Source organism: Cyprinodon tularosa, unplaced genomic scaffold (assembly GCF_016077235.1).
Source record: "Cyprinodon tularosa strain WSP-4 unplaced genomic scaffold, ASM1607723v1 ctg190, whole genome shotgun sequence".
Taxonomy (NCBI): domain Eukaryota; kingdom Metazoa; phylum Chordata; class Actinopteri; order Cyprinodontiformes; family Cyprinodontidae; genus Cyprinodon; species Cyprinodon tularosa.
The window spans coordinates 1,385,214-1,412,451 of record NW_024038679.1 but is presented as its reverse complement, the minus strand read 5'-3'; the positions used below and the strand labels follow the sequence as shown (position 1 = coordinate 1,412,451).

Sequence of the window (27,238 nt, the reverse complement as noted above, 5' to 3'; positions counted from 1 at the left end):
GACTATGTAAAACACTTTGGGATGATGTCAGGGCTTGATCTTGACCATTGCCCAATCGCCCGGGGCAAGTAGTTTTTATTGTCGGGAGAGTACAAATTTCATTGCATTTGCCGGCGCCATTTTTGTTGTTTTGTACACATTCTCGCGTGATTTGAAAAAGTCGCTTGATTTTAAAAAGCCGCAAGGTTTTTGTCCGGGAATTGGCGCGAATCAGACACATTTTTTTTTGACTTGGCAGGCTAAAAAACAAGGCAAAAAAATTTAAGTAGAGTAACACACCCACCACCTATTTTACCCTCCACCCATTTCACCCACCACCCAGATAACCCTAGATTAAAAATGATCGGTCAGGGATTAGGAAAATTGGCATAATTGTATGCCATGCGCACAGTGTAAATATGGCTAACCTTTTTTCAGTCTTCTGTACAGTGATGCAGGTGTAACCAGGTTAATTTAACTCTCACACCCTACAAATGGAGCTGCAGCAACCTGCACAGCTCCTTTAACTCAACTTATTTATGATGTAGAGCTTAGCCACAAGGGGGCAGCAGATGATAAGTCACCCTACTCCAAAGGCGAATAAGTCCCTGCTCTCTGTAACAGACTGCAGTTTTTTTCTAGAAAAAAGCATCTGGATCATCGCCGTCTGCCGTTGGCGTGGGAGGCAGAAGTAGAGAGCTTACAGTTATAGGCAGAATTGTTGTTGTGTTACCGAATTAATCGGAGAAGATTTTCATTTCTATGATCGAGCTTGGATTTATTTGAGTTTTGTGTGACCAATATCCCGGTGAGTTTCCAAGTTGCTTACACTGTGTTAGCATGCTAATTGAGTTAGCAAAGTGTGGAATGCTACTAAAGGAGTTCTTTATTTTATTAAAAAAAAACAGTCGGGATAGATTTAAAGGGATTTAAATGAACAAAGTAAAAATATGTGATGGTTTAGGTGCATTTTATTTAACTTGTGCTGTAAATATTGAATTTTTGGATTGTTGGTTCAACCACTTTATTGTTATACTGAGGGGAAATGTTTTTGATATGTGGTTATCGGTCTCCGCCAGTCACGTGACATTTGTTGCTAAGTCGCCATTTTTGGTGGAAAAGGCGTAGTGTAAACAACCGCAACATAGCTAAACGAAGGACTAAAGGATTGAGTTTGTTTCTCTGACTATATGGAAAAAAGTAAACAGAATGCGAAATTACCGTACCGGTGTCGTGCCAAGGTAGTTATCCCTGCGAAAATTTGTATCCCCTCGTCGGGAGCGCGCACGGAGTAGGAAGAACAACCCGAGTTAACTCCGCTTCAATTCCAACGTGCAGAACTTGAAATTTTGAAAGGTTTTACGTGTATGAAAGTTGAGCTTTACTGTTTTATTCTTTACTTCACGTGTTGTAGCAGAATATCGCCAGTGATATTGATTTAAAACTGATTATAAAACACAAACGTTTGCTTGAAAGCTGGTCGCTGACAGCAGTGTCTACTCCTCCCTCTGAAAGCAAACAGATCCTTGTTCTTTTCCACACGTTCCTTTAAAATCTCTCATTGTTTCACAGTGTCCAAATGTTCTCATCCCATTGAAAACGGTTGTAAACCATATACTTGTAATAAAAATGAAATAGAAAATGGAGTGCACGTGTAATCATTAAAGACTATATGCAGAAGGAAAATATTTTTTCCTGGTTGAAATTTAGTACCTAAATCTATATTTGTGTTTATAGTAACGTACAATTTATCTATGTTGTACTATCCTTAATAAACAGTTTGTGTTCTAACATCAGCCGTTTTATTTCACCCCATTTTGCCATAATTGGCAATATGGGATAAAATAAAACCTGCTGTAATCTGTTCCCCCTGTCTAAATCAGACAAAAAAGGCCCCAGCTTTTTCATTTTTGGCTTATAAGCATCTTTTATGATGACAATTTATTCCTGAAACTTTTGATGTGATTGACCTTTATTTCTTAAAGTTATAAGGGGGGAACAAATTATAGCAGGCCACCTGCTGTAATCTGTTCTCCCCTGTCTAAATCAGGCCAAAAAGGTCCCAGCTTTTTCATTTTTTGCATCATAAAAGATGCTTATAAGCCAAAAATGAATCAACTCCAAAGTTTCAGGAGTTAGTTGTCATCATAAAAGATGCTTATAAGCCAAAAATGAAAAAAGCTGGGACCTTTTTTGCCTGATTTAGACAGGGGGAACAGATTATAGCAGGTGGCCTGCTATAATTTGTTCCCCCCTTATAACTTTAAGAAATAAAGGTCAATCAACTCCAAAGTTTCAGGAGTTAGTTGTCATCATAAAAGATGTTTAAAAGCCAAAAATGAAAAAGATGGGGCCTTTTTTTTTGCCTGATTTAGACTGGGGTAACAGATTACAGCAGGTTTTATTTCATCCCATATTGCCAGTTCTGGCAATATGGGATGAAATAAAATGGCTGATGTTAGAAGACAAACTGTTTATTAAGGATAGTACAACATAGATAAATTGTACGTTACTATAAACACAGATATAGATTTAAGTACTAAATTTCAACCAGGAAAAAATATTTTCCTTCTGCATATAGTCTTTAATGATTACACGTGCACTCCATTTTCTATTTCATTTTTATTACAAGTATATGGTTTACAACAGTTTTCAATGGGATGAGAACATTTGGACACTGTGAAACAATGAGAGGTTTTTTTTAATGAACGTGTGGAAAAGAACAAGGATCTGTTTGCTTTCAGAGGGAGGAGTAGACACTGCTGTCAGCGACCAGCTTTCAAGCAAACGTTTGTGTTTATTATTAGTTTTAGATCAATATCACTGGCGATATTCTGCTATAACATGTGAAGTAAAGAATAAAACAGTAAAGCTCAACTTTCATACACATAAAACCTTTCAAATTTCAAGTTCTGGACGTTGGAATTGAAGCGGAGTTAACTCGGGCTGTTCTTCCTACTCCGTGCGCGCTCCCGACGAGGGGATACAAATTTTCGCAGGGATAACTACCTTGGCACGACACCGGGACTGGCAGCCTCTCACACAACACGATCGTGTCATTTCTGGTAAATAATTGTGCCGAAAGAACAGCCGCGTGTGGGTTATCTCGACTTTCCACCTATTATGGTGGTTTTCCCACGATGCACCACGCCCGAGGTAAACATTGACATCACCTGGCGCAGACCGATTGCTTGAGTAAGTGAGGTTCCTACGAGTTAGATGCAGTAAAAGGGTATTTGTGAAACTAGTCATTAACAATGATGTAATAAATGCAAATTTGTGTAGTTAGAGAGTAATTTTCCTGCACAGCTGTGCAGGCTGTTTTTTATCCTTTTGGAGATTTCAGCAGAGGTGAGTCCGCACCTTGCTGCTGCCACTTGTTCCATTGGTTCCCACTGTGGCTGGATCTTCTACTGGGCTGCACCGCCTCCCTTCGTATTGCCTGTTCTGGACCTTTTTCCATTCATGGACACTTATTGAGAGGTAGGACTGGGTGCACTCAGTATTTTTATTTTATTTTTCGACCTTAAACTTTTTGTGCCTGAGATCTCAGAGTGTTTTTTTTTTTTCAAGTCCTTCAGTGGTTCTAATTGTTGTATATAAGAAGGAAGGACTTGATGGACTTTTATTTTTCTGATGTTGAGTCAACTGTTCACATGTGCCTAAGTTCAATACACCTTATTCATTTCCGCTAATCTGTTGTCCAGTGTGTTATTTGGGGTGGATATCTGAACCTTTGTGCAGGTGAAAAAACCAACAGCCTCCTCACTGAACCGAGACTGGATTCTCCTTCTGGGTTATAGGTACTAGATATTTGTATTACTAATACTAGTAATAAAGGAGGGGTTACACAGGTAATACATTAAAAAATGTTCATTACATTTTTTTCTCTCAGACATTGGAGAGGTGCATTTAAATGTTATAGAGCTAAACATGTTAAATTGGAAAATTAATCCAAGTCAGTTAAAAGTCAGGGAATTGTGAAATTATGTAATACTGTGGAAACCCTGTATAAAATAACTATGTATAATGATTCTCTAGAAAAGTCACATTATATTAATAGTATTATCTTCTATAAACATACCTTGATTCTAAAATAAAAGTTATTCATTTGTGACATTGACTTCTGTCTTGTGATTTAGCTTAAGTTTTTTTAGATTTTTAACATTACAATTTATATTTTTCCAAGCACTCAACAGTTTAAAGCAAAGTTTAGTTTGAAAAGAATGTGCAGGAAGGATTTAAAAGCATGTTAACACGGTAATGTAGGCTTGAGTTCATTATCCGACGCATGCATATACACACCAGGAACCTGTAAACTTAAAAAATACTAATATACAAAAAACATTTAAAAAACAAACATGTTTAATTGATATAAATATACAAAAATGAATGTTAGGAACTATATTTATCAAACATTATACTGGGCAAGTAAAAATTGTTTCTGGGCAAATGAAATCCTTCCCTTCAACCCCTGGATGTGTTTTAAATTGGTGGTGAGTAAACTATTTGAATTTGATATACTGTAGAGATAATGTGCTTTAACCCCAGCCAGATGAAATAGAGCTTTATTATCCACCTTATGATAAAAATCTGCAAAGGAAATTCCAAATTCCACACATAGCTTGGAACCGTAAGCTATATTCTGTAGTTGTCTGGTCTTTTTGAACCTTTTCTACCCATGTAACCTTATTCAGTTCAGTTGCTACCCTTTAAACTTTAACATTTGCTACTTTTAATGATTTATGTATCTATTTGACTAGATCTATCTTTTTAAGATTTTTTTTTCTTGTTTCCTGTGAATATTCATTCTGTTCCCCTGGGATATGCTCCATTTTACATCCCTGCTTCTTTGTCTCTCATGCTCTTGTTTCCATCTGTGCAACTAACCACAGTCATGTCAGGGGGCTTTAAATAGGACTTAATTTGTTTTGAGCAACCTGTGGTTGTTAACTCTGCCTGAAAGCTGAAGGCAACCTCAGGTGGGAACTACTCAAATTTCCCTTTTAGGACCAGTTGGCCAACATATTTTCTCTTTTTATTTCCCGATCTAATTGGTTGATCCAACAGATCTGTTCTTTCGTTCTGTCCGCAAACATTTGTTGCTTTAGCAGTTATTTAACAGTTTCAGTGTTTTGCTTGAAGTCTGGAGGAACCCTCAAAGTAAAGTCAGAACCCCGCTGAAAAAGCATGCTTTGTGTTTCGTTCCATCTGGACTCAGAGGATGGCAGCAAACAAGCTCAGTTGGAGCACGAGTCAGCAAAGTGTCTTCATCAGTTCAATGGGAATAATGAGAGGCAACTTTGAAGTGTAGGAAACAGAATACAGAGGAGAGGTCCTCCGTATTCAGAGCTCAGCTCTAAGTGGGTCAAACATTTTGTCTTTGGGAACAAACGCTGTTGCTTCAATTTTTGGTTCACTCATCCTCACAAAGAAAAAGAAAAAAAATGTCTCCCCCCTCCCTCTGTATATTTGGACTTTTATATGACTGTGTTACTTTCTGTTCTTTATAGCCTCAAATACATGATTTCTGTTTGCACAACCTATTGGTAGAACTGTTCCACCCTCACAGAATATTTCTGACAAATAAATAAAAATGTATCAAGTTCATAAGAACAGATATTAATGATATCAGTTGAGTCTGAATTAGCATAACAAGGAACAAATAAATTAAATACCTTTCCAGCTCAAGGCCAAAACACCCTGAATCTGATTTTGCATTTGATTGGACAAATATTTGCATCATTATCCATAGCAATTAAAAGTAAAAAAAGCAAATTGAGTCAAAATAAGCCTGGAGAGCCAATCAGAGTCTATGTTTTAAAGAAATGTGCCTGTCAAGGAGTGATTTCTAATGTGGGCTAGCGATCAAAGGGGTCAGTGAGCTGTTCCCACTGCCACTAAAAGCCGATTGTTAGGACAAGGCCTGTATGTAAACAGGCCTGAAATAAGTTTTTTTAAGTCGCCTGTTGGTATGACTTTTGTGAGGAAAAAAGCAGCTGATACCTGCTGCATCTGAGCTTATCCAGGGTATGCTAACAAACACGCAAGCCGTCTGTGGAAGAAAAAGGAAGTAAATTCCTGTAGAACCAGGCTCAGTGTGAGAGGCCATCTGCTGAGGCCAACTGGGGTTCAAGGAGACAGAAGGCAACCAACTGTCAGCCAGCTCCACAGGAAACACACAGCCAGACAGACGAGTTCCGAGCCAGCTCCCATGTCAGAGGATGAAAGAGAGCACATCCAGCCAGTCAGTCAGAGAAACAGGACTACACTGAAAAACAGGCCGATCTCCAACATCTATAAACAAAGGTGTTGATGGCAGCAGCATTGCTGATATTTCTCTACAGGATGGAGTCACAACCAAACAGGAACCACACAGATGAAGCTACTATGATGAGAAAAAGCAGAGAGAGCATAACATTGGAGATTGAACTAAAAGATACTGCAGAGTGGGAAATTAGAGATAGAATGAAGTAGAATGATGAAAAAGGTGTCCCCATATTTCCTCGAGCAGTCTAGGCATATAGCAGCATAACTATAGGGATAGCTCAGGATAACCTGAGCCACTTTAACTATAAGCTTTATCAAAAAGAAAAGTTTTAAGCCTAGCCTTAAAAGTAGACAGGGTGTCTGCATCACGGACCAAAACTGATAGATGGCTCCACAGGAGAGGAACCTGATAACTAAAAGATCTGCCTCCCATTCTACTTTTAGAAATGCTAGGAACCAATAGTAAACATGCAGATTGAGAGTGAGGTGCTATATTAGCAACGTAATGAATAATCATATCTCTCATATAAGATGAAGCTTGGCCATTTTAGGCTTTATATGTGAGAAACCACAGAGGCCGAGAACATGATCCATTCAGACTCTATGGCTACATTCACACTGGAGCCTGGAGTGACCCAAATCAGATTTTTTTTTTTGCCCATATGCGACCTGTATCTGATCTTTTCGTGGCAGTCTGAACAGCACAGCTCCAATTTTTTCCAATGCGACCCAGGCCACTTGGCTCTGTGGTCCTGAATCCGATCTGAATCAGCTCTTTTCAAATGTGACCTTTGTGTAAATGTTTAGGTCGCAATCATCTGACCTGAACGCTATCAATGCTCGACAAAGGTCACTATTCTGCATTTTGCTATGCACAAGCGGGAAGAAAAACAACAACCATGGTGGACCATAATGCGGAGAGCAGTCTTTTTTTAACCATCTTGAAAAGATTGAGTTTTTTAGGGTTAGGAAAAAACGCTATATGCGCTGCAACACTACCATCCATGTTTACTTACGTAAACACAGAGGACGCTGGCTTGCGATGTCATTGCATTTCCAACTGTGCATGCGGGACATCACATACAAGTCACATATTTTTGGAAATGTAAACGGCAACCAAAGAATTTGGATTTCACAAAAAAATAGCAATAGGGCATGCAGTGTGAACGTAGCCTTAGTCACCAGCTTCTCCCGGAACCTGAGAGAAGCTCTCCAGGAGGTGTGAGTTGAACACGACTTTGACTGAGGGCTCTACCAGAGTTTCCCAGCACACCCTCACTATACACTTTGGCTTGCCATGTCTGTTCATTTTATTTTCCTCTTTCCTATTCAACTCACCATCAGGTGATGATCAGTGGAAAGCTCTGCCCCTTCCATTACCCAAGACATGCAGCCAAAGTTTAGAAGATGAAATGGTGGTCATACTTTAAACAGCATTAAGATGCCCCATAAGCACATTCTCAGGCAGACGCAGACCAGTTAGCCAACCAGAACAAACAAGGGATGGCTATTTGCTTGGAATGGTCCTAGTAGGATGGACCTCCATGCTGCTTAAATACATTAGCACTCCAACTACTGATTATTCTGGTGCAAGCCGACCGAAATGACAAAGACTCCTGGATAGGTGTTGAAATGTCTTCAAATAACTGAGTGAAAGCCAGGTTGCATTCTGATTTAAGCCTGCTTTGTAATTGAGCACTGTTAAAGTGAGAAGGATTTGTCCCCTTGTAAGGAAGGCTGTAGCGCCCCAGGGGCCTTCTCACCGGTTCTTTTCCTGGGAGCAAGTTATTTACTACTCTTAACTCAAACTGGGTAAAACCATATAAAAAAGGACTATAAAAACAGGAGTAAAAAAGTAACAGAGTTTATTCCAGATCAGGTCGTTACAGGACAGAGAAAAATGCTTCGAGCTATGCACAGCTGTGGTCTCAAAAATCACGTCCGCAAGCGTCCGGCAAAGTTTGAGCCCCGAACAACGTCATCACCTGCTTCTTATACCTTCTGAGTCTGTGTTGCATCATGTGGATGCTTAGTTGTCCGTATCAGAAACTGACACGCCATCCATGTCTTGACCCTTGCAGGTTGCCTCTCTGTCTCAGGGTTACAGATACAGCAGCTCTCCTATCAGACCGGCTCCAAGATGTGCCCATATCCTGTGTACTCTTAGAGACACGAAGGCTGTCTTGATTAGATGACCTCCGTACACACCGTGATATCCACAATGTGAAGGAAGGCCTTCTGCTCTGTCTAATCTGACTAACAAATTAACAGTGCACATGATGTATAAATAATAAAACCTAACAACTCCCCCTGATAAGTTACCATTTTTACAGGTAACTTAAAAACACAGGAAGCGGCACATCTTCGAAGGACCGGGTGACCCAGAGAGCATCTATAATTAGTCAAGTATCATTAATTAGGGATCAAAAGTAATCACAATCAAAGCTTCACAGACCAAATGTTCTCACTCAAGACCACAGTTTCAGCATTTAACTACAATTTGGGTGTCATCTAATTAAAGGAAAGCTGTTTTAGTTTCCTATGCGCACATTATTTTAAGTTACCTTAGACTAGATAACCTAAGCCTATAAATCTAATAAGGCCAAATTCATCTACTCTCACTCCCACCTGGAGGCCTCCTAAATGTGACCGCTCCTCATGGATAAACCATCTATTCAACTTTACCAATCATTCAGTCACAGTAGGGGACGTCACAGGACAGGTCGGGCCGTTTTCCACCGGAAAACGCTACCGTCTCTAAAAGGTAGTAAAAACCGAGGTGACCCCGGGGAAATCCCACTCTCGGCCAATCTGAGCAAGAAAACCCCGTTTTGAATCTGATAATTATCATTACCAACTACTTAAAGAACCTGTAAGGTTCAGAGTCTTTCTACATCAAAGAAAAAGTGGCATAAAACGTGATCTTGGTGGGTCTGGAGCAAAATGTTTCCGTGATTTTCATCAAAACCAAATCAAAATAAATCAAAACATATACATCACAATTAGGTAAAATAAAGAATTATCCTGGTCCGAGTTAAAAACAAATGATGAATATCACTGATGATGATGAATTCTTTCAGTGTCTCTATCACTCATCAATCTAATTAATCAATCAGAGTCTCGTATGGCCTCCTCCACAGCCACTTTGGTCTCCATGCAGTCCAATGGCAGATAGATGCTGAATCCATGTGGTGGTTCTCATGGACTGTTCTCGTCACAGTTCATCAATCCTTCGACACACAGAGAGTGCAGTCAGTGTTCTTATCACGATAAACAATGTCTTCAATGAGCAATTCTTTATTCACTCAAAATCTAAGTGCAGTCACGACCAGATATTCTTATCCACAATTACCTTCCCTTTGTCCCTTAAATCCCCATTAAATTGACAACATTTAAATTAATTATCCATGGACTCTGTGTTTTTTCAGCAGATTAATTTAGTGTCTATTGAAAAAAAATTTTTTTTTTTAAATCCCCAAAAACATTAAAAATTAAACATAACCTACCTTTCAATGCCTGGCAGTTGAAAGTTATTTATAGCAGAATGTATTCAGCCTGAACATCCTATGGATGTTTCTGCTCATTATTTCTGTTCATATAAGCTAAAAATCACTGCAACTAATATTAGCTCATTCAAGGAACCTGTAAATATTCAGAAAACATTTAACCCTTTTTTACACATTGTAACACTCAATTCATGGATTAAATAAATGAATTTTAAAACCATTTCTACATCATAGCATATTAAGTTTTAGTTTCGTCTAAACTTGTAACTGCATTTTAGTTTACTTCTATACACTCCCCAGAAAATTATTAGAAGTTCTTTAATCTCTAAGGAAAAAACCCAGCTTGGCGCAGATTCCCCCTATTAAAAACTCCCCCACCAGACCTTGTATCCGTGAATGTTAGTGCATGAAAGAAAACCCCATTCCCATGTGGATCCTTGTGTTCTTCGAGTCATTAACCGGGTGTGGGCATGTTGTTACATGACAGTATGTGTGTGTGTGTCTATGTGAGTGGATCTATATGTGGGAAACTGGTCAGGAGCCATCCCGCTACTGGTTTGGAAGAAAAAGTGTTTCTTGGAGCAGTGATCCTCTCCAACATGCAAAAAAGTTTGATGTTCGGACAAGTCCATCAGGTTTCCCTCTGTTACCACAGCAGCTTTGAACCATAAGAGTCTTGGGGCCATGTGTCCCCACACCCCCTGAAGGATAAGTCTTTATCTGTGTCATCAGCAGTATCACATAGAGGTAGAAGGAAACAGTGCGTCAAAGGTGTTCCTCCCTTCAAGAGGAAATGTCATATTGAATTGTTCACCTGCTCGGAGCACAGGATCGTACTCTGACTTGCTGCTGCATTCCCAAAACTCAGCAGTACACAGTTCCTGAAGGTGCTGAATTCGACTGCACCCCCTCTATGCAAAGTGTCCAGCTATAGTCCATTTGAAATATTCTCCAAAAAAGCAGTGCTCCGATTAGGAAAAAAAAAAACGCAAACAAAAAACAAAAAAAATAAACGAAGAAATAAAACAAAAAGAAAATCTGTTCCAACATCCCCAGAACCAGTCAATAGTTGTCATATCTGGACCCCTGACCAGATCCAAAAATGTGCAGGAAACATAATCTCCTCTTACATGCGTTATCTCAAATAAACTAACATATTAAGTGTACAACCCCTCTAAAGTATCGATTGCAGCTGTAGTGAAGTAAAGTCAGGTGTTCTTATTGTTTCATGCATAAAAAGTATGGTTACCCATCCCCCAAATTGTATATAGCCCCTCAAATGCTATTTATAACTCTGCTCGCAATAAAAAAAAAAACAAAAAAAAAAACAAATAAAATTAATCAAAACAAATAAAATAAAATAAAAATAAAAACTAAATGGTGAAGTTTTAGTCCCTGGGCCTGATATTGAATCGCCATAAGCTCATTAACACTATAAGTCTTCATCGTTATTGCTTATATTGAAAGAAACCATCATTTGCTTTAAACATTTGCTCCTAAAAATTTTATAATTTCTCCCAAATTGCATTTTGTTGATGCTACTTTACCATTCCCAAATGTTAAAGTTTCAACTTGTTGTCCCTTTAATATTCTGCTAATTAACAACTGACCAAACTATTTATCAAAAACCCAGTCTAATTTATCACATAGTAAAACATCTCTAAATCCTCCTTTTTTATTCCTCTATGTAAGAATACCCCACCCCCTGATGATATAAAGAAAATTTAGCAGACCATTTAAAATCTGTCGGTAAAGTTACTCCTATAATTTATATTCTATGTTGTTGCCATCGCTTCTGATATTTCTCTTTAAGAAAATAAATAAATAAATAAATAATAATAATAATCCCCAAAGTACTGCCGCGTTGTTTAGAAAGATATTACATCTACCTGTTGATCCCCGTAAAGCAAAAATATTATTCATAGATCTGTATTAATAAACCGGTTTAAAATAAGTTGCCCATAATTTTTCATTGTGAATAAGAAATCTGGTGTGTCAGTTCACTTATCTTTTTTTTTTTTTCATCCGTCTAGTCCGAGGATCCCATGACCTTCCATCAACCCATCACTGCCAGTGTTCTTTTCTCATCTGAAGCAGTGGGCATCCAGTCATTTCCTTAATGTGTGCATCTCAGCAGCTGCACACCATCCCTCCTTCTGTAGTTTAGGAGCAAAGTTAGTCTCTGTGCCCCTTGTAGGTTAATCCATCCTGCGACTCAAGAAAGAAAATGTCCAATGTCTCTCCAAACAAAAAAGATCCATTGTTCATTTGGAAACATTTCCATCCGTAGTGTAGTCAAAACTATTCAAACAAAATGAACATGCGTGCCACGTCTTTTTTTTTTTTTTTTTTTTTCATAAAGGCTAAGATATTAGTAAACAAACAGAAAAAAAAACAAAAAACAAACAAACAAACATACAGACACAAAAAACGACAAACATGTAAGACAACAAAAACCCCAGTAGTGCCTCCTCCAAATAGTTGTTGGTTCATCTTGTCATTCGTTAAATGCCTCTGTCAGCATGACTGCTCTTAATGTTCCACCCCAACAAAAGTCTTTGAGCTCCAAACCACCACATCAATCTGTACCTCATAGGTCATATCAGAACCAGAGAGGAATTAAAACAAACTCAGAGCTCATCAGAATGGCCTTCAGCCGGGAACAAAACATGCAGCTCACAATCTCTACACCCTGCATCTGGCATGCTGCGTTCTAACACCATCTCTCTCATGTCCTAATTCATGGTTCCGATCCAGTCCAGTTACTAACCAAGTCAGTCCAGTCAGTCAGAACCTATTAAAATCCTCCTATCAAACATTTCATCTATCTGAACCCCTCTCTCTCTCTTGCTCTAGTCACTCTCAGCCAAGTTGTCCATTTCACATGCCAGAACTTCTGCAGCTGTTGGGAAAATAAGGGTTAATGCACATCTTAAACAAAACACAATGAAGGATGAGACTTTTGTCAGCCTGTCCTGGAAGAAAAAATTTTAACATTTAAGGATTGTTACAAACACAGCCTGAAAAAGAAAAAAGAACATGTTTAAGCAAAATGATCTCCTGATCCTCCTTAAATGGGCCTCTGAATAATCATGCCTGCTCCCTGACAGCCGCACTGTCACTCTCTACAAGCAGGGCAAAAGTAAATGACCCCTCTGGTTTGTTACCAGGAAAAAGCAATCAAAAAGATCATCAATTAGTCGATAGTTAATCACTTCATTCACAGAAATTTGTAAAGTTAGTAGAATTTAACACGTCATGCAAGTAAGGTAAGGCCCATATGAACAGTGAAAAGATAAGTGTTAGTAATGATTAGAGATTCAAATTAATCAGTTTGTGCTTAGGCAGTTTCCAAACGGCATTATACACAGATAAAAATAATTATGGATAAAAACTGAAGGCTGAAAAAACCCAGGGTCAGGTCACACTGAAATTGTTCTTAACTCTCCAGCCTTGTTTATAAAAGTTGACCCCGCTAATCTGCTGAGCTCCTGCGGGTATCTTGGCCATATGCTGTGTCCAGTTCCAGCTCGAAGTGTGATTTATCCTGTCCCTAATCAATCTCTAATAAAATCCTAATGAGAGAAAAATGAAACTAATCAATCTCTAATGCAATTCTAATGATTGAAAATGAAACCACCTTTAAATTAAAGTCATGTAATGCCCTCGTCTGAGATTTTTGTTTCCCAAAAAGTAAAAACACCCATTCTGCTTCTTTCTGGATAATTACTTATATATTTAATAATAATAATAATAATTATTATTTTTTTTTTATCTACAATCTATTAATCTACAGTATCTCAGCGGCACTCCACACCCAAAAATTACCTCACACCTTACAGCAGCAACCTGCTCTGGTCTTGTCACGGCCTCTCATAGTTGGGGCACCTGAGCAACATGTTTGATACGATTACCCTTCTGTTATGCCCCCAGTGCTCCTTCTCAATCCTGTAAAAATGCAAATCATGTTAAGGTCACATCAAAAATATTCTTAATCATTCCCAACTTCACCACACACATTCTACCTCACATGCGTTCCACATTTAGGACAGACAGACAGACATTGGCCACATAAAGTTTGTTTAATCCATCAGTATCAATTTAGATTTATCTTCTTAGAGGATTTTTTCCCAATTTAAACAAAAATCATAATCTTTTCACCAGTCCGGTCTTAAGACCTCTGCGCCAGTGCTTTTCAGCCTCATTTTAGGATCCTTGTTAAACTATACGTGCACATTTATGGAAACCTAAGATTTATTTGCTCACGTTAGACACCAAAATAAGTTTTCACACCCAATGATTTTTAATTCCAAGCGTCCCCCAAAAATGACATGTTTGAATTTTCAAATATGAGAACACCTCTAAGGGGTTCTGAAAAAAGGGCATGTGTTGTTTTTTTTTTTTTTTTCTTCTGAAAATCCCTTTATTTGTGCAGTTTTTTGAGAGGTGGGCACATAAAGATTCAGGGTGCTGTATCTGGCCCCCGTATCAACCATAAAAAGGACAGTTACTGCCCTCAATCAAAATATCTATCACTGCTGCTGGAAATTTCAAAAAAAAAAAAAAAAAACTACCTCCATAACTACACAACTAATGGGATCCCGGCCTCCCTAGTATTGCTGGGGGTGGAGCGCTTGCGGCATTGGCATCTCTGTCCCTCTCTCAATTCACTCCTCTGGGGCTGCAAACGGTGTGTAGGATAACCGTTTTGACACCACTTTGCTCTATGTCCCATTCGTCCGCAGACCCAGCAAGTGATATACCTGTCGTTTTGATCGTATCCTCTGTCCCTCTCTCTGCCACGTCCCCCAGCAAACGCTGCTGCCTGTGCGTATTGGTACATCTGGTAGTTCTCCTCCGCGTGCATGCCTCTGAAGTGTCGAGTGCCTGCTCACCTCCCTGAGCCCTGTTTTGCTCCACCTGTTCCTGTTCAGGGTCCTTGTCAGAAATTTTTTTACTAAAATTGAACTTGGTTTGTCTAATCAGATCCAAAAGTTTTTGTTTCTTCCTTCTGGTGCTAACGAGGTATTTCTGAATTCAATTTTCTAGTCCACATGCATCCATCTTTCACACCTTTTGTTCACACAGTGTATAAAATTGGACCTCGACGTCTTACGTGAGATCCCTCGGTGCTTTAAACTTTTTACCTATAAGCTACAGTGAGCCGCTTTTCTGCTAAGGAAGTGCGTCCGTCAAAGAAATACGTCCGTCAGTGAAAAGGAAAAAAAAGAAAGGAAAAAATGAAAAGAAATTTAGAGAAAAGAAAAAAAAGACATATATAGTTCCGCCTAGTTCACTCCACCAATTATGGAATTAGACAAACAAGTTGCCTAATTCGGGCTTCGGCCTAATATGTTTTATGGGGATTATTTTATCGTCTCTCTCTTTCCTTTTATAAGAGAAGAGAAGGAAAGAGAAAAAGCCCCCAAATAATAATAATAATAATAATACATTTTATTTGAAAGCGCCTTATCACAACACCCAAGGACACTGTACAGGCAGATAAAAACATTAAAAACAGGGAGCTAAAAAGTACAAGCATAAGATGCCACAGAAAACAAAACAGCAGAAAGTAAAATAAAACCAAAGGAAGAAAAGGAAGAGAACAATATTGAAGTGATGCGTAGGAACTAGATGGGATAGGACTGTCTGAACAGGAAAGTTTTGAGTTTCGATTTGAAAAGAGGGAAGGAGTCCAGAGTACGGAGATCCGGAGGGAGGGAGTTCCAGAGGTGGGGAGCAGAGCGACTAAATGCCCGGTTCCCCATTGTGACCAGACGGGCCGAGGGAACGGAGAGCTGGAAGGAGTGGGAGGATCTTAGGGAGCGGGTGGGAGTTTTAACGTGAAGGAGATCTGAGATGTAAGATGGAGCCAAGCTGTGAAGGGCCTTGAATGTAGTTAGGAGGAGTTTGAAGATGATTCTTTGTTTGATGGGGAGCCAGTGGAGTTGTTGCAGGATGGGAGTGATATGATGAGAAATGGGGGTCCGAGTGATCAGGCGTGCTGCAGAGTTTTGGAGGAGCTGTAGTTTCTGGACGGACTTGTTTGGAAGGCCAAAAAGAAGTGAGTTACAGTAATCGATGCGTGAAGTGATGAGACTGTGAACAAGAATGGCGGTAGTTTGGGGAGTGAGGGAGGGACGGAGACGAGAGATGTTACGCAGATGGAAGTAGGCAGACCGGGTGATGTTGTTAATGTGGGACTGGAAGGAGAGGGTGCTGTCGAGGACGACACCCAGACTCTTAACCTGAGGGGAGGGGAGGACAGTTGAATCATTGATGGTAATCGAGAAGTTATTAGCTTTGGAGAGAGTGTGAGGTGTGCCTACTAGGAGGACTTCGGTTTTAGAGCTATTCAATTTGAGGAAGTTGGATGAGAACCAAGAATGGATTTCTTGGAGACAGAGGGTGAGGGAGATTGGTGGGAGTGAGGCAGATGGCTGAGTAGAAAGGTAGAGCTGGGTGTCTTCCGCGTAGCAGTGGAATTTGATATGATGCTTACGGAGGATGTAGCCAAGAGGGAGGATGTAGATAATAAACAGGAGGGGCCCCAGGACAGAACCTTGGGGCACACCAGCAGAAACAGGGAAGTAGATGGACTTATGAGATTTGAGTTGTATGAACTGTATCCTATCTGAGAGGTATGAAGTGAACCAGGTTAGAGGGGTGCGGCTGATACCGATGGATGATAGTCGACTGAGGAGAGTGGCATGGGAGATGGTGTCGAAGGCTGCTGTGAGGTCTAGGAGAATGAGGATGGAAAGTAGTCCAGAGTCAGAAGCCATAAGGAGGTCGTCAGAGATCTTGATGAGTGCTGTTTCAGTACTGTGCAGAGGACGGAAGCCAGATTGAAACTGTTCGTAAATATTATTGGACATCAGGTGGTTGTGGAGTTGGGAGGCAACAGATTTTTCCAGAATTTTGGATATGAAGGGTAGATTGGATATGGGACGTAAGTTATTGAAGTCGGTGGGGTCCAGGCCAGGTTTTTTCAGAATTGGGGTGACTGTAGCGGTTTTGAGTGCAGAAGGGACTGAACCAGAGCTTAAGGAAGAGTGGATGATTTTGGTGATGAGAGGAGCAAATGAAGAGCAGCAGGATTTAACCAGAGTAGGTCCGTTTCACCCTGACCCCCGCTCTTATTACCAGTCTCGGTTTTTCGTAAATGTCCTTATGGGAGGTATACTGGCAAACTCTAGCCGGCTATGTGACTGGTTTCTGTCTGTGCGTCTGTTTTCAGAAGTGCATCTTTCGTGTCTGCAGGCAGACCGGGAATAAAATCACCGTCCCTTTCTGCATGCAGAAACCGTTGGGCTCTCCAACCAACTTATCCTAGTGAGCAGTATAATTTTTGAAGGTGTTTGCGCAGGGTTCCTTCAGTCGGACTTTCAACCTCTACCCACAGCAGAACGCACGACTTTCTCTCTCTCTCTTTTTTTTTTTTTTTATGTGTACACGTTCGCAATGTAAAAAAAACCCAACAAATACAACAAAACAAAAACCGCAAAAACAAAAAACTAAAATCACTCTGAGCAATTTCTCTGTCCTCTTTTGCATAAAAAGCTTCAGCTCACTTCAGAAAATCACAACACAGCCAAAGTGTTTTAACAGTAAAAACACTGGAGATATTTTGTAATAAGGAATCTCCTCACCTTATCAGTTGTTTCGGCCGCAGGCTGTGGAGCTTTTCCATCGGTGGCTCTGTTGTTTTGCTTCCAGGTCACGGGCGGAAACACCAATTTGTTAAAGTGAGAAGGATTTGTCCCCTTGTAAGGAAGGCTGTAGCGCCCCAGGGGCCTTCTCACCGGTTCTTTTCCTGGGAGCAAGTTATTTACTACTCTTAACTCAAACTCGGTAAAACCATATAAAAAAGGACTATAAAAACAGGAGTAAAAAAGTAACAGAGTTTATTCCAGATCAGGTCGTTACAGGACAGAGAAAAATGCTTCGAGCTATGCACAGCTGTGGTCTCAAAAATCACGTCCGCAAGCGTCCGGCAAAGTTTGAGCCCCGAACAACGTCATCACCTGCTTCTTATACCTTCTGAGTCTGTGTTGCATTATGTGGATGCTTAGCTGTCCGTATCAGAAACTGACACGCCATCCATGTCTTGAACTCCATGCAGGTTGCCTCTCTGTCTCAGGGTTACAGATACAGCAGCTCTCCTATCAGACCGGCTCCAAGATGTGCCCATATCCTGTGTACTCTTAGAGACACGAAGGCTGTCTTGATTAGATGACCTCCATACACACTGTGATATCCACAATGTGAAGGAAGGCCTTCTGCTCTGTCTAATCTGACTAACAAATTAACAGTGCACATGATGTATAAATAATAAAACCTAACAGCACTAAGCTTTACTCATTCACAGCTACCCAATCATTTATACTGGAAAATGTATATATATCAACATGTAAAAAAACAAACAGAAAAAAAAAAATCATGTTAAAATAATGTCAGAACTGTATGAATATTATCTTGATAATTGAAAACAGATTCTCTTCTTCACATAACCCTCTCCATTTATCTGGGCTTGGGACCAGCACCAGGAGCACATTAAGACTGTGGACCCCTGGTGGCAGGATTATTATGTGTGTGTGTGTGTGTGTGTGTGTGTGTGCGGGTGTGTGCGGGTGTGTGTGTGTGTGTGTGTGTGTGTGTGTGTGTGTGTGCGGGTGTGTGTGTGTGTGTGTGTGTGTGTGTGTGTGCGGGTGTGTGTGTGTGTGTGTGTGTGTGTGTGTGCGGGTGTGTGTGTGTGTGTGTGTGTGTGTGTGTGTGTGTGCGGGTGTGTGTGTGTGTGTGTGTGTGTGTGTGTGCGGGTGTGTGTGTGTGTGTGTGTGTGTGTGTGTGTGTGTGTGTGTGTGTGTGTGTGAGAGAGAAGTGTAATGGAGATATGTGTAAAGGTGTTTTGGATAATTTTTGGATTTTTTAGAATACATTTTGTTTTTATCATCAATACATTTTTGTATGTATAATAAATATATATTTTTTTGTAAATATACATTTGAATGTGACATAAGAAGACAAAGGAAGGGTGGGCAAGCCGGGCTCAGGAGAGTATGGCAGCTCCAGTCTCTTGAAAGCAGGCCTTCTCGGTTTGCCACTGCTGCCTCTCACCATGCAGATCCTCCTGAAGGTCTTTCATAGCTGCTTCCATATCTATAAGAGCGATCTGCTGCTCTGTCAGGAGACCGGACCTTTTCTGGGCCCAGACCCAGATCTTCTGCAAATCAGCTTTTAAGTCACTGGTTTCCTGCTCTTTCTCAGCTAAGCAGATCTCAGCCTCCTTTGTTCGGTCTTTCTCAGCAAGCAGACTCGTTTCCAGTTCCATGACTTTTCTTGCAGCATCCTGATGTAATTGGTTGTTTTCCTGCCCTTTCAGACGCAGAGAAGCGTCCTCCTGCTCTAATTCGGCTTTCAGTAACTCCAACTGCTTTTTCAGCTGCTCCCCCTGATCTCTTTGTTGTTGGTCGGCCATAAAATGGGATTTTTCTTGCTCCAACTGCTGCTGCTGTTCCTTCAAATCTTTCTCCATTTTTTCCAAAGTAGCCTTGATTTCACTGGTTTCCTGCACTTGTTGGGCACTTGTCTTCAGGTTTTCTGATAATTTTGTATTTTCTTGTTGAAGTGCTGCGATCTTCTCATCTTTTAAGTAGATTTCATCTTCCTGGACCCCATTTCTTTGAGCGGTTAGCTCAGATTCCAGCTGTCTGGCTTTCTCGTGGGTATTCTGATGCGCTGCTTCCATTTTCTGAGGCAACCCAACAATACGTTTGATGGTTTCTGATAACTTGATGTTTTCCTGTTTCAAAGCTGTGATCATCTCGTCTCTTGAGCGTAAGTAGATCTCTGCTTCATCAATACATTTTTGTATTTATAATAAATATATATTTTTTGTAAAAATACATTTGGGTGTGACGTAAGAAGACAAACAAAGGGTGGGCAAGCCGGAGCACCCGGAGAGAACCCACACAGGCACGGGAGAGTATGGAAGCTCCATGTAGAAAGATCTCCATCTACAAGGGAACAGCACTAACCACTGTTCCACCGTGCAGCCCCATTGTGTTTACCAGGGTCTAATCAATACCAAGGTTGGAGTCTACCTCAGAAAAAGGTCCTGGTATGGAGGCAGTGCTTTTTTATTTAAAGGGAACCACAGAGTTTTGTGGAGAGTGAGGGCTAAATATTATGGACTGGATTATGGATTCTGTGAAGGGGTCTGGGAAGTTAAGGGTTAAAGGAATGGTTATAAAAGTTAAGGGTAACAGTTAATGGAAGGGGGTGGGGGGTTAATGTAAAGCTTGTAAGAGATAAGGTTTGAGATTTGGGTTCAGTAAATATTTTTGTCAGTTTTAAGTTTGTTGGGAGGACAGTTTTCTTGAGGTTTAGCAGAAATTATTTTTCTGACTGACAGCATTTAAAGAGGTTGACAAATCTTTTCCTTATAGATTTCTTTTTAGGTTTTCTTTCTATCTCATGTTGCAGATTTATAATTTTGTCTATAAGGCTCTCTGTTGTTGTTTTCTTCTTCTCTTCCATCTCTTTCAGAGCCTTCTGAGCTTTTGCAATTGTCTCTTGAAGGCAGGCCTTCTCTGTTTGCCACTGCTGCCTTTCACGATGCAGAACCTCCTGAAGGTCTTTAATTTGTGGGACCACATATCTAACAGTGTTCTCCTGCTGAACATTCCTGAGCAGCTTTCCCTTGCTCAGGAGACTGAACTTTTCATGGCGCCAGAGCCGTGTTTCCCGCTTCATATGTTGTTCCATCTTTAGTAAAGCGGCCTTTAAGTCACTGATTTCCTGCTCTTTCTCAGCTAAGCAGATCTCAGCCTCCTTTGTTCGGTCTTTCTCAGCAAGCAGACTTGTTTCCAGTTCCATGACTTTTCTTGTAGCATCCTGATGTAATTGGTTGTTTTCCTGCCCTTTCAGACGCAGAGAAGCGTCCTCCTGCTCTAATTCGGCTTTCAGTAACTCCAACTGCTTTTTTAGCTGCTCCCCCTGATCTCTTTGTTGCTGGTCGGCCATAAAATGGGATTTTTCTTGCTCCAACTGCTGCTGCTGTTCCTTCAAATCTTTCTCCATTTTTTCCAAAGTAGCCTTGATTTCACTGGTTTCCTGCACTTGTTGGGCGCTTGTCTTCAGGTTTTCTGATAATTTTGTATTTTCTTGTTGAAGTGCTGCGACTTCCTGCTCTAATGCGATAATGTAGTCAGCAGCTTCTCTCAACTGTTGCCAGTTAGCAGTTAGCACAGACTCCAGCTGCCCGGCTTTTTCGCTGGCATTTTTACGCTCAGCCTCCACTTTTTCAAGCTCAGCAGCATGTTTCTTCAGGTTTTCTGATAATTTTGTATTTTCTTGTTGAAGTGGTGCGATTTCCTGCTCTAATGCGATAATGTAGTCCGCAGCTTCCCTCAACTGTTGCCAGTTAGCAGTTAGCACAGACTCCAGCTGCCCGGCTTTTTCGCTGGCATTTTTACGCTCAGCCTCCACTTTTTCAAGCTCAGCAGCTTGTTTCTTCAGGTTTTCTGATAATTTTGTATTTTCTTGTTGAAGTGGTGCGATTTCCTGCTCTAATGCGATAATGTAGTCCGCAGCTTCCCTCAACTGTTGCCAGTTAGCAGTTAGCACAGACTCCAGCTGCCCGGCCTTTTCGTTGGCATTTTTACGCTCAGCCTCCACTTTTTCAAGCTCAGCAGCTTGTTTCTTCAGGTTTTCTGATAATGTTGTATTTTCTTGTTGAAGCGCTGCAATCTTCTCATCTTTTAAGTAGATTTCATCTTCCTGGACCTTATTTCTTTGAGCGGTTAACTCAGATTCCAGCTGTCTGTCTTTCTTGTGGGTATTCTGACGCGCTGCTTCCATTTTCTGAGGCAACTCAACAATACGTTTGATGGTTTCTGATAACTGGATGTTTTCCTGTTGCAAAGCTGTGATGGTCTCGTCTTTTAAGCGTAAGTAGATCTCTGCTTCCTGCACCTTTTGCTTTTCAGCAGTTAGCTCAGACTCCAGCTGCCTAACTTTCTCATTGGTATATCCAAATCCTGCATCCATTTTCTGAGACACAGCAATGCTACCAGATGTAACTCCCATAGTATTATCTGCTTTAGATATGGTTGACATGTCGGCTATAATTGAAGGAACCACGTTCAATTGCGAATGAAAAAGGAGGAATTGGTCAATTCCAGCGTTGGTTGTTGATTCAAGGCAGCCTCCTAAGGAGAACAATAATGATGGTTGGATTAAAGCTTTGTTTTAAACTAAAAGCTTCTTTTTTCTAATGACTGGGCAGATTTGTTCTGTGGAAAAGTCTTTAATTTTCTAATTACAAGGAGCTAACTCAAGAGATGCATTCACTCCAAGGGAGTTCTTGAAATGGAATGTGGGAGTCTATGTTGTTCTAGAACAACATAGACTCCTCCCACATGAGTCATGCCTGTTCTAGAACAACATAGACTCCTCCCACATGAGTCAGGCCTGGCTGGAGGTTCTACATAGTCTGTAAAAAGTTAAGTTTCCTTAATTGTTATATTTAGTTACTTTAACTTTTTTTTTTAAAGTAACTAAATATGATTAAGAGACTGCCAATATAATACATCATAATATGATACATCTTTATTTATAAAACACTGGTTAAAGTGCTGAATTATGTTAAAACTAAGTAAACTTAATAGATCTAACATCAAAAAAAGATAACAGAATTATTTAATAAAACAGGAAAAACTATCTAAAGCAAACTGTTACAACAGTTGGCAACAATGGCATCTCATTCCATAATTTGGGGGCAGTAACTTAAACATTCACTCTCCTCTGAATTTACTTTCTTGATTTACAATAAACCAACAGAAACACATGAACTGACCTGAGAGAGCATGAGGAAACAGACATTTAAATCCAGTTTAAAAGATAATGAGGGACAAGACCATGTAAACACTTAAAAAAAGAAATAGAACTTCAGGTTTAAAGAATTTTCAAATCAAAACAAAAATAACTGCAAACAGGTGAAATCATGCCAAAACAGGAGTGATATGTTAATTTTCTCTTTAACAGGTAAAAGGCAAGAAACAGCATTTCTAACCAGCTTGAGTTGATTCTCAGCTCAGCCCAACATATAACAACAATATAACCAAGTCATAGCAAAGGCATTATTTAAATTATTTAAATGATTCTCCCTGTACACCAACAGCTGCACCTCCAGTCATCAGTCTGCAGTTCTACTCCTCCATCATTGAGTCCATCCTCACTTCCTCCATCACCATCTGGTACGCTGGTGCCACCGCTAAGGACAAGAGCAGACTGCAGCGTGTCATCCGGTCTGCAGAGAAGGTGATTGGCTGCAACCTCCCATCTCTCCAGGAGCTGCTCGCCTCCAGGACTCTGAGGCGTGCAGGGAAGATGGTGGCTGATCCCTCGCTCCCCAGTCACAGATTATTTTAGACACTTCCCTCTGGCAGGAGGCTGCGGTCCATCAGGACCAGAACCTCCCGTCACAAAAACAGTTTTTTCCCATCTGCTACCGGCCTTATCAACAAGGCCAAGAGCCGCCCGTGACAATGTTTCTCTCCCCCATTCAGGATTTCTGCGTTACATTAACGTACAGTCTACTGTGTGTATATATTCTATCTTATTTTGTTTTTTGTCTGCACCAACAACACCAAGTCAAATTCCTTGTAAGTGCAAACCTACTTGGCAATAAACTTGATTCTGATTCTGATATAACTGCTTGGGCTTTGGTCAGTTGCCTCAGATTAAGACTAAACTTGATTACACATTTTCTGTGCATAAAGTTTTAAACCACTGTTCAGTCAGGTTTGTTGCTGTGTGAGACAGATACTCTGTTAAGAGACCCAGATCACTGGGCTTAAATCCACAACATCCATGCTTTCATTTCAGGAATACAAAATCTATGGCCAAGAGAATATCATTACTTTTAAACCACAAAGTATATTCAGAGAGCAAATAAATCACTGCATATGCATGTAAACATACATGCACACATTCACTGGTGTCTACACAATGTTCAAGTCTATCAGTGCTTTGATGAGCTATGAACAGTGGTGTCAAAAGTCCACACATTTCTTACTTAAGTAGAAGTATAGATACTGCAGTTTAAAAGTACTCTGGCAAAAGTTAAGGTATTAACTTGACCTCTTTACTCAAGTAAAAGTGAAAAAGTATGTGCTCCAAAAACTACTTAAAGTATAAAAGTATAAAGTAACCTTTAAAAAAAAAACAGCCAGATGCCACTATATGAATTGAAAACTCAATTTGTCAACTATTTCTAAAAATTGGGGCCAAGGAGGAGGGAGGTCTTGATGGTCTCCATCTCCCGATACGCTCTCGCCTGTGTCCGACCTTTCAGACATTTCAACATCTTTTTCTGAATCCGACATTGTAGCATGGCATAGACAATTCACGTTTGCAGTTTGAAGAACACCTGCTGTCTTCTGATGATTTCCTTTAGCTAACCAATGAGTGTTTGCTTTATATGATTCATCCAATTACACTAGTTTTCAATAGGTGTGAATGGCGCCAATGATCTGCATTGGATGGAGCACATGACGTGAAATATTTAGAAACATTAACACAATGGCAATTAAAAATCATCGGGGTCCGAATAAAGAAAATCATCAACCAGTAAATTTTTAATGATCTGTTACTTTAAACCAAATGAAACACTGAAATAAAATGAGGTGTTTATGCATCCATGTTATACACAGAATTTTTAAATATATATAAAAAAATGGAAAGTTTTTCCATTTTAAAATCTAAAGTGTTTTTGTGAAGTAGAGAACAACAATTGTTCAGTTTGGTATATAGACAATTTCCTGATTCACATATTTTATAAAGCACCTGAACTGACTGGTTGTTGTTATTTTTCTTTCTTTTTCATGGTTTAATGGGACCAGTGGGCTTTATGCTGCCATGCAAGGCTTTAAACCTGGGTTTGAATGGAGACAAAGCCGTTCTAAAGCACATATCAAAGTGCGCATTCTGAGCCTGGATCCATATTTATGTTTGATTCTGTTCATGGTGGAGAATCCTGCTTCACAGCAGCAGGTTAATCCAAACATACTAAATGTTCAGGCTCCGCTCCGGTCCGGCCAGGTCAAGATCCCCTATTGCAATCGCACCAAACAGGAAAAAGAACGGCGAGAAGATCTGGTTTGTCAGATTAAAATATCGTAACAACATATAGGTAACTACAGATGTGCGGGAAAAAATAAAAAAATAATCACCTCCCTGCATCAGAGCGCTACCTGTTTGACCATTTGACGGTTTTTTTTCATGCTTGAAAAAAAACTAGCAGCAGTAATGGAGTTTGGAGATGCTATCTAGTTCTTAAATCTATCTTTGCTCTCCTGTAATTTATCCAGAAGTTCTGCAAACGCATTCTTTCTCTCGCTCAAAGCTTTGTGTTTGGCCGCACATTTAGCCTTCCCTTCCAAATGTCTGTTTTTATTATTTGAGAAATACTCGTGCCAAAGCAAAAATGCATTGATAATGAAAGCAAATGATTTGGTCTATTCTTCTATGAATCCTCTGTTCTCATCAGGTATCTTCCTTTTTGTCCCTTTGGGATCCACGGCCCCGCCGCTTTCGTTGCCTGGCACCTCGCCACAAAAAGACAAGTGCTGCAGGCTTTGACCACTGATCTCTATGGCTATGACGCACATTTTCGTTGAAATAAATGTTTACATATATTGTTTAAATGTATTTATTATAAAAATGTTTACAGCATTAGAAAACATACTGAATGTCTGTTTGACCTCCTGCACACCATTTTATAATAAACAAATCAAAATAATTAGGAGCTGTATGCGGCTCTGGAGCCACGGGTTGCCAACCTCTAAACTAGGGGGTCTGGAAAATCTCTAATTTTCTCAGATGATGTGGTTCTGCTGGCTCCATCCTACCAAGACCTACAGCATGCACTGGGGAGGGGTGCAGCTAACTGTGAACTAGTTGGGATAAGATTTAGCTTCAGGATGGAGGAGGTCTCATGCCTTATTGAGGAATTCATTTGTCTTTGATTCTATTCATGAGTGAGGGGAGAATTGAGCAGGACATTGATAGACAGGTGCTATAATCTGAACACTATACTGATCTGTCATGATGAAGACAAAGCTGAGCAAAAAGGCACCTATAGTCATGAAATCCGAATTATGTCTGAAAAAAGAACAAGATCCAAGCTTCAAGCGGCTGAAATTAGCTTTCTCTGCAGAGTGGCAGGGCACTACCTTAGAGAGAGTGTGAGGAGCTTGATCATTAAGAAGAGGTTTAGAATAGAGCTGCTTCTCCCCATCAAGAGGAGTTAGCTGAGGTTGCTAGGACATCTTTTTGGGATGCCTGCCAGGCACAGGGGTCAACCCAGGACACCAAGGCTTCGCCCAACAGAGATGGAAAGAGAAGTTTCTGCTGAAGCTGCTACCCCCGGGACCCGGTCCCACATTAAGTGGAAGACGACAAGATATGATTTGATATTGTAGCGAAACTAAAGGCACCATCTGTCCGAGTCCTACTCAAACTTAAGATCACCTTTGGATTAGTTGGATAATTAGGTTTTACAGATCACATTCTTGTTACTTCAAGCCCATACAAAACTAAACAATATAAATGTTGTTGCTAAAGTCCAGGCTGACCATTAAAAATGCATGTATGCTTCTCACTGCAGAGAAAAGCTAGCATTGAGAAGAAACAGAATATGAGGAAACAACAAAGTTAACCTCAAAACTTTTTTTTTTTATTTAAAAAGTTATTCAAAGTTTCATTTTTGGATTGTATTTTTTCTCATTTACAAAATGTAAAATAATGGGACAGAATTCATTGCATACAGTCCTTTTGATGTACTCCGGGATTCATTTGCTCCTTCAGTTTAAGTTTGTCTTGGAGTTATTTGGGCAGGCTTATTGTGGTTTCTGAGGTTTCACTGCAAAACTAAAGACATCAATTCTTTTGACAAAAAGGCAAAAGCAGAATAAATATATTACTAACGAAATTTCTCTCACAACACCCTGGCTTTTTAACCCAAACCAGTAAGACATCTCGTGCTTTCAGAAGACTTCATGTTTGCACTCAGAGCATTTTACATTATATTTAGGTATCCAGGGGAAACTTGGAGTCAATGAAGAAAACTCCTTCCATCAAAATTCACTGACTTCTCATTCCTCCTCAGTACATATTATTGCAGAGCCCACATTAATTTGACAGCTCTCCAAGCCTTTTCTGCACACAGCAGAATATTGATGGACAGAAAACCCCTGGATGTCTGTTTTTTCATTTTTTTTTTTTAAATATTACTAAAGATATGTTTTGCTGCTAGTGTCTCTGTCCTCTGCTTTCTGTGTATCTTGCTTCTCCAAAAAGCTCCCCTTTTTCTCCCTGCCTCCCCCCATCGAACCAGTGTCTGACCTGTCTGCTGTGATGACCATTAAGGCCGGGGCTGGTGGTGCCGAAGGGCCTGTTGCTTCCCTGCTTGCATCCCC

The 27,238-nt window shown here is 40.1% G+C and overlaps 1 long non-coding RNA gene across 1 annotated transcript; it reads left to right on the top strand.

Annotated features, from left to right (window-relative positions):
- Positions 1-587: 587 nt before the first annotated feature.
- On the top strand, positions 588-22,998 carry LOC119782283. Its single transcript, XR_005280653.1, has 3 exons — positions 588-787; positions 3,297-3,462; positions 22,939-22,998. It is a non-coding gene; the product is annotated as an uncharacterized LOC119782283 (long non-coding RNA).
- Positions 22,999-27,238: the final 4,240 nt, after the last annotated feature.